Consider the following 11820-nt stretch of genomic DNA (forward strand, 5'->3'; position numbering starts at 1 on the left):
GCTTCAGGTCCTCCTCAGTTTCAGCAAGTAGGGTACATATAGTCCATCTTAATCAGATGATTTGCTGAGGATACTTTCAGAAGAGTAGGAATCCCAGAACACTTAACTGTGCTCATGTGAAACCTAGACCTAGACCAAGAAGCTGTTTTGCGAACAGAGCAAGGAACTCTTATTGTTACTGCGTACCATCAAATTAGCACCAACCTTTGGCTGACCCTCCAGCAGTTTTCAGAGCCGGTTAATTGAATGAGAGCAGATTGCCCATCCATCTCCTATGAAGCTGTTGGTGAATTTGAACCACATGCCTTTGAGATTGCAGCGCAGCTTCTTAACACAAGTGTACCAGTGCTCCCAGGGAACACTATATGGTTTTAAATTAAGAAAGATGTGCTTAAAGGGTATATCTTCTCTCCATACCTATTCAATATGTATACAGAATAAATCATTTGAGAAGCTGGACTCTATGGAAAAGAATGTGTTCCCAGTTTTAGCCATAATTTGTTATGGTCCACCCCATCAAGTGCTTTTGCATGGTCAACAGAACACAAAGAGACATTCTTCTAGTATTCTCTGCTCTCAGCCAGAATCCGTCCAACATCAGCATTGATACTCCTGGTGCCAAGGCCTCTTCTAAACCCAGCTTGAACTTCTGGCAGTTCTCTGTGTACTGTTCTATGATCTTCAGAATATTTTGCTTGCAGTGATAGTACTAATACTGTTTGGTGATTTTCACATTCTATTAGATTACCTTTCTTGGGAATAAACAAATATGAATCTCTTTCAGTCAGTGCACCAGGTATCTGTCTTTCAAAGTTCCTGGCATAAACCAGTGAACATGACCAGGGCTACATCTGTTAGTTGAAACATGTCAATTAGATCACCTCAATTCCTGAAACTTTATTCGTTGCCAATGCCTTCAGTGCAGATTGAACATTTATCTTCATTACCATTGGCCTTTGATCCTATGATACTCCTGAGTTATTTCAGTGTTGGGACTGAGCTGTCAGGAGACAGTAGAGTAACTGTAGTATACCTTTTTTTTCTCCTGAAAATGTTAATGTGACATATTTGACTAGAGAATGGTCACTTCTCTTCTTGAACAACTGATTAAATCCACAGTCTAACCACTCCCCTTTCTGAGTTCTCACACTATACAGCAACTGTGCACCTCCCTACTAGCCCCGAGACAAGTATCCAAAAACCAGGAACAATCCCTATGCCCTCAAGTCTACAGATAATAATAATAAATAATTATAATATACATTTTCATACATATTTTAAAAATACACAAATCATAAAAACTTACTCTGAAAATAAAGAAGAGTTGGATAACATTGGTATTTTGACAGTTGAGCCTGCAGAATTTTTACAAGTATTCAAACTCCCAAGAAGCCCATGAAACCTAGTTAAGTCCACACTGCTTGATGATTTTTTGTTGTTGGGTTGTTTTTTTTTTAAAAAAAATTTATTTTATATTTTGTGTGTGTACCGTCAAATCAGATCTGACTGGTACAGGAGGAGATTGCTCCTCCTCCAGCAGAGCATCTGATGGATTTGAACCACATGCTTCTGAGATTGCAGTGCAGATTCTTGCCAACTGCTTGCCTTTTCTAATTCCTCCCTTACAATTCTGATTTATTGTTACTTTGTTCCCAGGTTCAACTCTCTGTATAATTGACCCATGGCCTGCTGTGTCCCTATAGGAACAGTAAGTATAATAAATAGCTTCTTTCGTAATAATCATTACTGTACCTGATAAGACACATCCCACCTACATTTAAATTTGACAGTTCATTTGCTTGTGTTTTAAAAATGGTAACAGATGTGAAGAGAAGAAAAAAGCAATACATCCCATTCAGTTAAAGTCAGCAATTTTCTCAATGCAAATAGACATCTGGCTCACCTTTTTTTGGGTGTCTTTTTTTTAAAATTGATTTTTCTTTGCTTATTACTTTATGCCAGAGAAGCAAAACTTTAATTTAATTCAATGTAATATTTAAGCCTATGTTGTGTCCAGATGTCTACATTTCAGCTGCAGTGATTTTTTTTATACTTTCCCCCCCATTCACATTGTATTTCTTACAATCATTCCTATACATTGTCTTATTAAATTAGCCACCATTAATCTATGCTAACTACTACCCTGTCTTCAGGTCCCCACTGGTTGTTTCCTAATTCCTTCACCCCCTCCCTCTGCCCACCAACCTCTCAAACCTTGTGATTTCCCACCATCATTCTCCCTCACCCTTTCCATACCCTTTTTGGCTATCCATACACATTTTAGGGAGAACTGGTGGCCTAGTGGCAAGAAAGGGCTCTGCAGTCCCGAAGGCACACAGTTGTAATCCATCAGCTGCTCTGTGGGAGAAGGATGGGCAGTGTTCTCCCATGCAATTAACTGCCTCTGAAAACCTGCTGACGGGTCAGCTATGGGTTGGTTCCAACTTGAGTGCACACAACTACAACATACACATTTTACTAGTTATCCTTCTGTTTTCACAATAATGGTCTTATGCAGTATTTGTCCTTATTAGCCTGAGTTAGTTCACTCATCATAATTCTCTCTAACCTCTCTCAGGTTTTCTTTTTAAACCTGAAGGAGGAGGATTGTAATTTTTCATAATGTTAAAGAGTTAAAATACAGGCAATAAACAGGTTTTTAATGTATGCATTTAAAAATTTTTTTCTTTGGCTATTTCTATAAATTGTAGATGCTTTACCTATGAAATCCTTTCCTATTTTTTGAGAGCCTCTGTATACAACATTCTTTCTTAGAAAAGAGAGTGTAAGGGAGGAGGAAATGGGGGGGAGAGAGAGAGAGGAATTTGAGTTTATTTTAAAATAATCTCCTGATTCAGCACACTTAAAGCGATGTGTCAGCAACTATTTTCCCTCTGTTCTCACACATGCAATTATACAATCTAGGGAGATTGTAAAGACTGGAGATATTTTCCCAAAGTAAAATGCTGGGTTAAGGGAGACTGCTTCTGTGAAGAGGTAAAACAAAACTAAATTACTTTTAATATTCCTTCCACATCCCGTTGGTTATCATTTATTAGAATAATCTAGTTGACAACAGTCTTTATATACACATCTTCTAGTAAACCTGATAGCACTGAGTTGATTGTGAGTCATGTTTCCCAGGCTGTAAGCCTGGTGGGAGCTGCCTCATCTTCCCCTGTAAAGCACATGGTAGATTTGAACCATTGACAGCCCAACATATTATGCAGTGCACCACCAGAGCTCCTTATCTTCTAGATAATGATTTTCATTTTACCTGACTTTACTGAATATCTTCTAATTTAAGATGGATATTCCTTGTGAATTTCTTTTTGTCTATAAACTGTGATATACGTATGAATTGGTTTTCCTTCATAATGTTTATCAGGAAAAAAAATGATGAAGGAAATCTTTCTATGAGATCTGTGTGGCCATTGCAGTGGATTTCAGACCTAGTCATAAAGCAGTTTTGGAATTAGGAGAAGCAGGTGTGGGAATGTAGAGGCCTTGTCTGCCTTATGGGAATTGATTTGTTGTTGTGGACATTGCTGATATAAATGGTCTGCTCCCCATTATGAAGTTAATAGAGGTCTGATGTGGTCATCCCCATGCTGCCTCCATTCATTTTACATACAGTATTACAAACACTTATTTAACATCAAAACTTATTCTGAAAGATGTTTTTTAGCCTTTTCTTACCCTGGCTGATAATTTAATTTTGAGAATTGCCTCATTCTGAATAAACTGCAATACCATCGACAAAACACTCTACTCAAGCGATGATTCTTATGCAAGTCTTATCTCTTCCACTTGACTCATTTTGAGGTCTTCTTGTATTTCCTCATCACCTGTGGACACACTCTATCATAGCTTTTATATAATGAGCATATAATATAAGTATTGAAGACTTGTCTTCTAGGAAGGGCTCACGGCTATTTCCAAGGATATTAAAAAACACACAAAATGGCATACAGTGGAGAGAATGAAGTAAAAACACCTGTGGAAACAAAATAGAGCCAGAAATGAGGCCAACTTTCACTGGGTCATGAATTTGTCTCTAAGCTGACAATTTCTTTGGCCCCACATTTTATGGTGCCCATAGGCTAGGGGAAAAAATAAAAAAGGTTACTCTGGAGAAGTAAAACTATTCCTGGAAATGAAATCAGATTGGATTATCTCCCAGGGATGTCTGTAAAGAGAACATTGTGTGATGTGAGGAGCAGTGTCCTTGACAGCATCCCCAACAAGGTGATAGGTTCACAGGTTTGCCTCTTAGAGCCTGAGGGCAGCACACCAAAAAGGATTTAGCCAGTTGAAGCAGTGATTCAGAACAGGTGGGCTAACTCAGTGGTCATGGCTTAACACTACCATTTTCTCCCCAGCACCTAACACAGTCATTGACAAACAGCAGGTGTTCAAGAAATATTTACTGGATTCAGAACGAATCAAAAAAGCAAGCTTTCTCCTAGAGATATCACCCTGACCTTGAACTTCTAGCTTCCTAAATAGTAAGAGAATAAATTTCTGTTTATTAAAGCCTCCCATTTGTATTTCTGTTACAGCAGCAGTAAGTAAGCATGGTGTAATTTATTAACAAAAGAGTGAGGTGCTACTGTAACAGATGCCTAAAATGTGAGAGCAACTTAGAAATGGATAATAAGTAGAAGAGTTTCAAGAGACCAGTAGTCATTATGGATAAAGGATTGAAGTCGTCAACAATTTCATTTTACTCCAACTCATAATCAATATCCATGGTAATAGTGGTCAAAAAATCAAAGACATTGCACAGGGAAAATCTCTTTGTGTCAAGGATCCTTTAAAGTGCTAAAGAGCAATGATGTCAGTTTAAAGACTTAAGATATGATAAGGATGACAGAAGAAGAATCAATGGCTTTGAATTTTAGTGTTGGAGAAGAGTACTGAATATGATCTCGACTTCCAAAAGAACAGTCTGTCTTGGAGAAAGTGCAACTAGGGTGCTTCTTAGAGGCGAAGATGGTGAAATTTCATCTCAGACTTTGGACATGTTCTTAAGAGGGACCAGGCCAAAGGAGCTCTGGTGGCCTAGTGGCAAGAAGCTACACTGCAATCCCAGATATGCCTGGTTTGAATCCACCAGATGCTCTGCTGAAGAAGACAATCTCCTCCTGTACCAGTCAGATCTGATTTGACGGTACAATGTACAAAAATTAATAAACTAAAAAATTATTTTTTTAAAAAAGAGGGACCAGTCCTTGGAAAAAGACATGTTTGGAAAGGAGTAAGATTAGAGAAAGGAAGATCCTCAACAGATGGATTAACACTGTAACAATGGGCTTGAGGATATCAGAGATGGTGAGGATGGCACAGGATAGGGTAGGGTTCAGATCTGTTGTTTATAGGGTTACTATGAGTGATAGCTATGAGTCGTAGTTGACTGACTACACCTAACAACAATAGTAGTAAAAACCTAGATTGCCTTGAAGATACAAGGACCTTCCTCTAGAACAAACAGAGAAACTTCCTTCTAGAGCTGGCACTATGAATTTGAACTTCAACCCTCCTAATTCGCAAGAGAATAATTTTATTTTTTGTTAAGAGACATCAACTTGGAGAAGACTGAGTTGAAAGACCCCACAGAGACTCCCTGTTTATCAGTCCCTGAAGTCCTGCTCTTCAACTCTATATCCCTTTTTTCCCCTACATATCAAGCAACACAGTTATGAAATATTTCTTCCACAGTTGGGATAAACTGCCATTTAATTATTTTTGTGCTCAATTTCTCATGTCTTCTTCAAATGTGGGACTGAGACAAGTGGTATTGGGTGTGTGTGTGTGTGTGTGTGCATATGTGCATATTTGCTGATGAGGTGAGTCATGAAATTACTGTCTCCATCACACAAGGAAGCCAGTCCTCAGGTGACCTTAAGAATGCTTTTGGCTTAGGTTCAGACTGCCACATTCAGGTTGCTACTCAGAACAGAGACAGGGCTGGGGATAGAGACATGCTGGGCTTCTGCCATCAGTCTCTGTGCTGAGCATCAGGAAAACCCAGCTACAAGTCACAGTGGTGCTTGCAGCAAAAGGAACACAGTACTGAGTTGAATAAAGTGAAGACGGTGCTTTTTACAGTCTTGTTGGAGAACTGGGTTGACTAAGCTCACAGGCTTGAATTCAGTTATTCTAGTGGCTAGAATTAGAGACTTGAGAGTGGGGTCCTGGTGTAAGGATCCTTCTTTCTGGCGGATGTCCCCACCTCTTATTTCTGACTCTTACTTTCTGCTGGCATTTTGGAGCGGGAGTTAGGCCCTGTGTGTAAATTTCTGCGTATATAGGCATGGTTGTGACAGAAGCACTCTCCTTGCTAATCATCTGCTCTGTAACATTACCATGTTCCAACATCAATAGCATTGCCAAGCCTATGACAGGTGTAAAAACATTGCAAAGGGCATGAGGGTGTGGTCTTTTAAACTCCACTAATACTATGAATGGAAGAATGCCCATCAACAAGAGCAGCAGAAAGCAAATTCCTATTAAATCAGACATAAATTCACACCTTTTGCAATCAGTTCCAACACTAAGCAGCCTTCCCATGGATCTAGGTACTCTACTACTGTTGTTGTGTACTGTCAAGTTGGATCTGACCCATAGCTGACTCTGATATTTCAGAGGAAGTTAATCACATGGGAGGAGATTGCCCATACTTTTCCTTGTGGAGCAGTTGGTGAATTCAAACCAAGTGCTTTTGGGATTGTAGTGCAGCTTCTTGCATTACACCACCAGAGTTCCCTACTCTACTGCTAAATTTGCTAATTTGTTACAATGGTCACATAGAACTCACAGATAATACTCATAAACATGGTTACAATTCAGGTTAGAAACACTCAAGATCCATTTTTTTTTCAGTCAGGATAGCTTCTTTTCAGGTATATTTTTCAGGCAGACCTTTTTCTGATTCTTAACTCTGGACTCTGCCCCATTGTCAGGCAGGTATTACAAAGCTCTTTTAGTTCTGCTAGTTATGGGCCCTACCCCACTCCACCAGTAAGCCTAGCTCAAGGCACTCAGCTCTGGCTCTGTTGAGCAGCAGAACTAGTTCAGCTCTGTCTCAGACTGGTATCTGGTTTTCTGCCACAGTCACTGATGGCTGTTTTCTTTTCATCCTCTTTTCTCTTTTTTTAAGCTGTTTTCTTGATGTTGCGATGTAATCCATATCTCAATGGTGGTTGTTATGTTAGGTGACTTCGAGTTGAATATGACTCATACTTATCTGTGAACAACAGATCTGAAGCAGGTTCTGTCCTGTGCCATTCTCATAATCTCTGACACACGGGAGCCCATTGCTGCAGTCACTGTGTTGATCCATCTCATCAAAGGTTTTCCTCTTTCACTGACTCTCGACTTTTTCAAGCATGATGTTCCACTTTGACGACTAGCCTCTCCTAGCAAACATCCAAAGTATGTAAGATGAAGCTTTGCTATCTTTGCTTCCAAGGAGCACTCTGGCTTTACTTTCTCCAAGACATGTGTGTTCATTTGGCAGTCCACGGGATATTCAGTATTCTCCAATACCACAATTTAAAGGCTTCAATTGTTCTTCTATCATCCTTATTCACTGTCCAGCTTTCAGCAGCATAGGAAGTGATGGACAAGACTTGGCCCTAATCAGGTGCACCCTTGTCTTCAAATTGGTATTATTGTTCTTCAGTAATGTGGAGAGGTCCCTGGCAGCACATTCTACCAATGTAATATGTTTCCTGATTGTTTGTTTGCTGGTACCAAGAGTATTGATTGTGGATCCAAGAGGAAGTTGTTGGTACTTCATAATCTTTTCTCCATCTATCATGATTTTGTTTATTGGTTCAGTGGTGAAGGTTTTTGTCTTTTTGATGTTGAGATAAAATCCATAATGAAGGCTCTAGTCGTTCATCTGCTGCAGAAAGCATTTCAAGTCCTCATTTTCAGCAGCAAAGTCTTACCACCTGCATAACACAGGTTGTTGATGAGTCTTCCTCTGATCCTAATCCCACATTCTTCATAGAATCCTGTTTCTTGAATGATTTGTTCATTCAAGTGTGCAGATTGAATAAGAGGTATGAAGAAAAGACACAACCCTGACACACACCCCTCCTCATTTTAAACCGTGTTTACTCTGGATCCCTGCTTCTTGGTCTAGGCATAGATTTCATATGAACATAATTAAGTGCTTTAGTGGCTTAATGGTAAGAAATTGCACTGCTAACTCAAAGGCACGTAGTTTGAATCCACTAGCTGCTTTGCAGGAGAAAGATGGGTAATTTCCCCCTGTGTAATTTATGGCCTCTGAAAACTCACTGGAGAGTCATTTGGTTACAGCAGAGGGTCAGAGTGAGACCTGCCTGTGAAGAAGCTATCCAGACTGAAGAATTGTGTCCAGATTGAAGAGTTGTATCCTGTTTCCAACCTGAATTATAAGACCTCCCTAATAAACCTCACAATCGTGATTATTGTCTTTGAGTTTCATGTGATTATTGCATCGAATTATGAAACCCAGAAGTAATGAGTACTGTGGAAGGGACACTTGGTGTCAGAAATGTGAGGAGGTATAGAGTGCAGGGGTATTATCTGACCTCATAGGAATCAACTTTGTGGTGTTAATGACGATTCTTCCCTTTCATGATGTTAGTGGAGACCAGACACTGTTTTTACATCTGTTTATGAGAAGTTGTCTATGATTCTTGATTGGAGTCTCTGAAACTTTTTGATGTCTGCCATGCCCTTAAACCATGCATTGTGCCATATGCTTTCTTGGCTGCCACACTACAGACAGTGGACTAGACCCAATAGGCTGGGTGTGGGAACTGCCCAATTTTGCATAATACAGGGCAAACAATCAAATTAAGGTGATCCAGTGCAAAATTTGAATGCAGGACACACAACGGCATAGCAGGTAAAAGCATAAATAAAGAGCTCAGTTGTGAGCAAACAACAAAACTGGTCAGGTTACTAGAATTGCTTTTTATCTTGAGCAGCGAACTGCATTCCACTGCTATGAGACCTGCCTCTGTGGCTGCTGAGATGCTTCCTGTGTTTCCCCACTTCCTGCTCTGACCCTAATTTAAGCCTGCATCTCCTTTGCTAATAAGAGCAAGTTAATTTATTCTGTTTCCTGGAAGCCCCCTACTGTCTTCTCTTGGTGGCTCTGATTTTACATGTAAAACAATCTGAAGAAATGTGATCCTTTAAGACTGTTTCTATTGGGTTTAAGAAAGATAGCAAACTATTCTTTTACCCATTATGCCATCTGCAAAAAACGCCTGTGGATTATTGTAATACATGATTTTAAAAAAAAAAACTTTATTGTGTGTATACCGTCAAATTGGATCTGACTGGTATAGGAGGAGATGGCCCCTCCTTCTCCAACAGAACATCTGGTGGATTCAAACCGCATAAGTCTGGGATTGCAGTGCAGCTTCTTGCCACTAGGCCACCAGAGCTCCCTAATACATGGCTCTTAAGTGAACATCCTGGGAGTGTTCTAAGATCAGTGAACACACCTCATGCCAACAGCTTTTCTCCGATTGCCCCTTTACTAGTAAAGATCACACACACACACACACACACACACACACACACACACACACACACACATTAATAGCTTTGCAGGCACTAGTAGTGGCAAAGACGGCCTTTGGAGAACAGAGATGCTGCACGGCCGCTCAGAACGCAGACGAGATGGACGCATGGAGGAAATGATACAGGAAGCCTCTCTCACTTGAGAAACCGAAAGGCGGTGGCAATGGAGCGGCCTTTGTGCCAGAGGTGCTAAAGAACTCGCGTCCCCAACAGGACGGCCCCCGGGGACATAGCGACATTTGGCCGAAAGCCCAGAGGATGTATGGGCCAGAGACGTCGCAAGTTGAGACGTCATCTCGCAGCGCCGGAAGTGACGCGCCTTGGATGGAGTAAAGCGAGTCGGACACTGTCGAGGTAAGGCAGTACTGCCTCCTCTTTGCATGGGTTGAAAACCAGGATTTTGGGCTTAGACCGAGGCTACTGTACCTTTTGTAATGCGTCCAGCTGAACCCGTTCACGACTCCTTTCCCAGCAGGTGTTGTCCCGTCCTCGTGCTCTAGGGCTCTCCACTCCGCCCTCCTGTTTCTGGGGGCTGGTTTCACTCTCTTTAAATCTCTGTTCCATTACTGTTTATTCACTTGTGCCCCCGGTACCTGCACTTAGCTTGGTCTCAACACAATCAGAAAGAAGGCTAAATAAAGAGTGGACACCGGCTTATCCAAGGAGGCGGCTCAGCAAGTCGGAAAGAACCGTGTTTCTCCTGGAAACTCGCTGAAAGAACTGTGCCGTGAAGGCCCTTCACGGGAAATGCTGCACACTGTAGGAAACCGCATTCTCAGCGGGCCTTATCAATAAAAACAAGAGAAACAAGACTTTCCCCATACATAACACTTGAGTAAAGCAAGGATTGAATTTCACTTTGGAATGAATGCGTTCCAGGTTTGGTGCCTTCTGGGAATTTGCCTTATATTGGAAATCATATTGTTAGGTGTCCTGGAGTACGTAGCATAGCGACACTGTGAACAACAAGTCTGAACCCTGCTCTATTCTGTGCCATCCTCATAGTTTCTGACACACTTGAGCTCATTACTGCAGTCATTGTCAGTCCATCTGGTTGAGGGTCTTCCCTTCTTTCAGTGTCCCTCCTCCTTTCCAAGTATGATGTCCCTCTTTAAGATGAATAAATTCTGCTAGAAAAATATGTGAGACAAAGCTTTGTCACCTTTCCCTCCAAGGAGAATTTTTACTTGCACTTTCTCCACGATACACTTATTTGTTCTTTTGGCAGTCCATGGGACATTTAGTATTTTTCTCCAACACCAGAGCTCAAATACATCAATTTTTCTGTCATCCTCATTTATTGTGTAGTGCTCAGATGCATAGCAACTGATGGAAAAGGTATGACCTGAATTAGGTGCACTTTAGTCTTCAAACAGACATCGTTGCTCCTCAGTAATTTGGAGAGGACCCTGACAGTGGACTTGCCTAATGCAGTACATCTCTTGATTTCCTGACTGCTGGTACCAAGGGTGTTGACTGTGGGTTCAAGTAAGATGAAATTGTTGACAATTTCAGTCTTTCTATATCATAATGTTACCTATAGGTACAATGGTGAGGATTTTTTGCCTTGATGTTGTGATGGAATACATATTGAAGGCTGTAGTCCTTGATCTACAGCAAGTCCGCACATTCAGCAAGCAAGGTTGTATCAGCTGCATAATGCCAAGTTGTTGATGAGTCTTCCTTTGATCCTGAGTACACATTCTTCATAGAGTCCAACTTCTTGAAAGATTTCTTCAATGTACAGATTGAAGAAGGATTGATATAGAATATTTGAAAACAGATTTTTTCATATGGCACGCATTACAGATTTGTGCCCTGTTGCCTTACATAAGGATGCTTTCGTGCCCTTGAGGTCAGGAGCTTTGCAGCTAACCCTAAGGCTTGTGATTCTAATCACCAGATATCTCTGCGGGAGAAAGATGAGCAGTCTCCTCCCGTATGATTAGCTGCCTCTGAAAACTCGCTGGAAGATGAGCTGTGAGTCAGTTCCGACTCACTTGGTATGTAACACCATCAGCACCTTACATACACTGTCCTTGTTCAAGAATCTTTTTACGTGATCTTACTCCCTACTTTCATACTACCTTCTCTGGTGGCCTAGTCTATAGGGATTTTTGTCACTAACCCAAAGACAGCTTCTCTCTGGCAGTCTGAATCCACCAGGTGCTGGTGACAGGCAGTCTCAATCCCATCTAATTTACAGCCTCCAAAACTACACTGGAG

This window comes from Elephantulus edwardii, unplaced genomic scaffold (genome assembly GCF_000299155.1).
Source record: "Elephantulus edwardii isolate Elephantulus edwardi_28Jun2011 unplaced genomic scaffold, EleEdw1.0 scaffold00014, whole genome shotgun sequence".
NCBI classification, from domain to species: domain Eukaryota; kingdom Metazoa; phylum Chordata; class Mammalia; order Macroscelidea; family Macroscelididae; genus Elephantulus; species Elephantulus edwardii.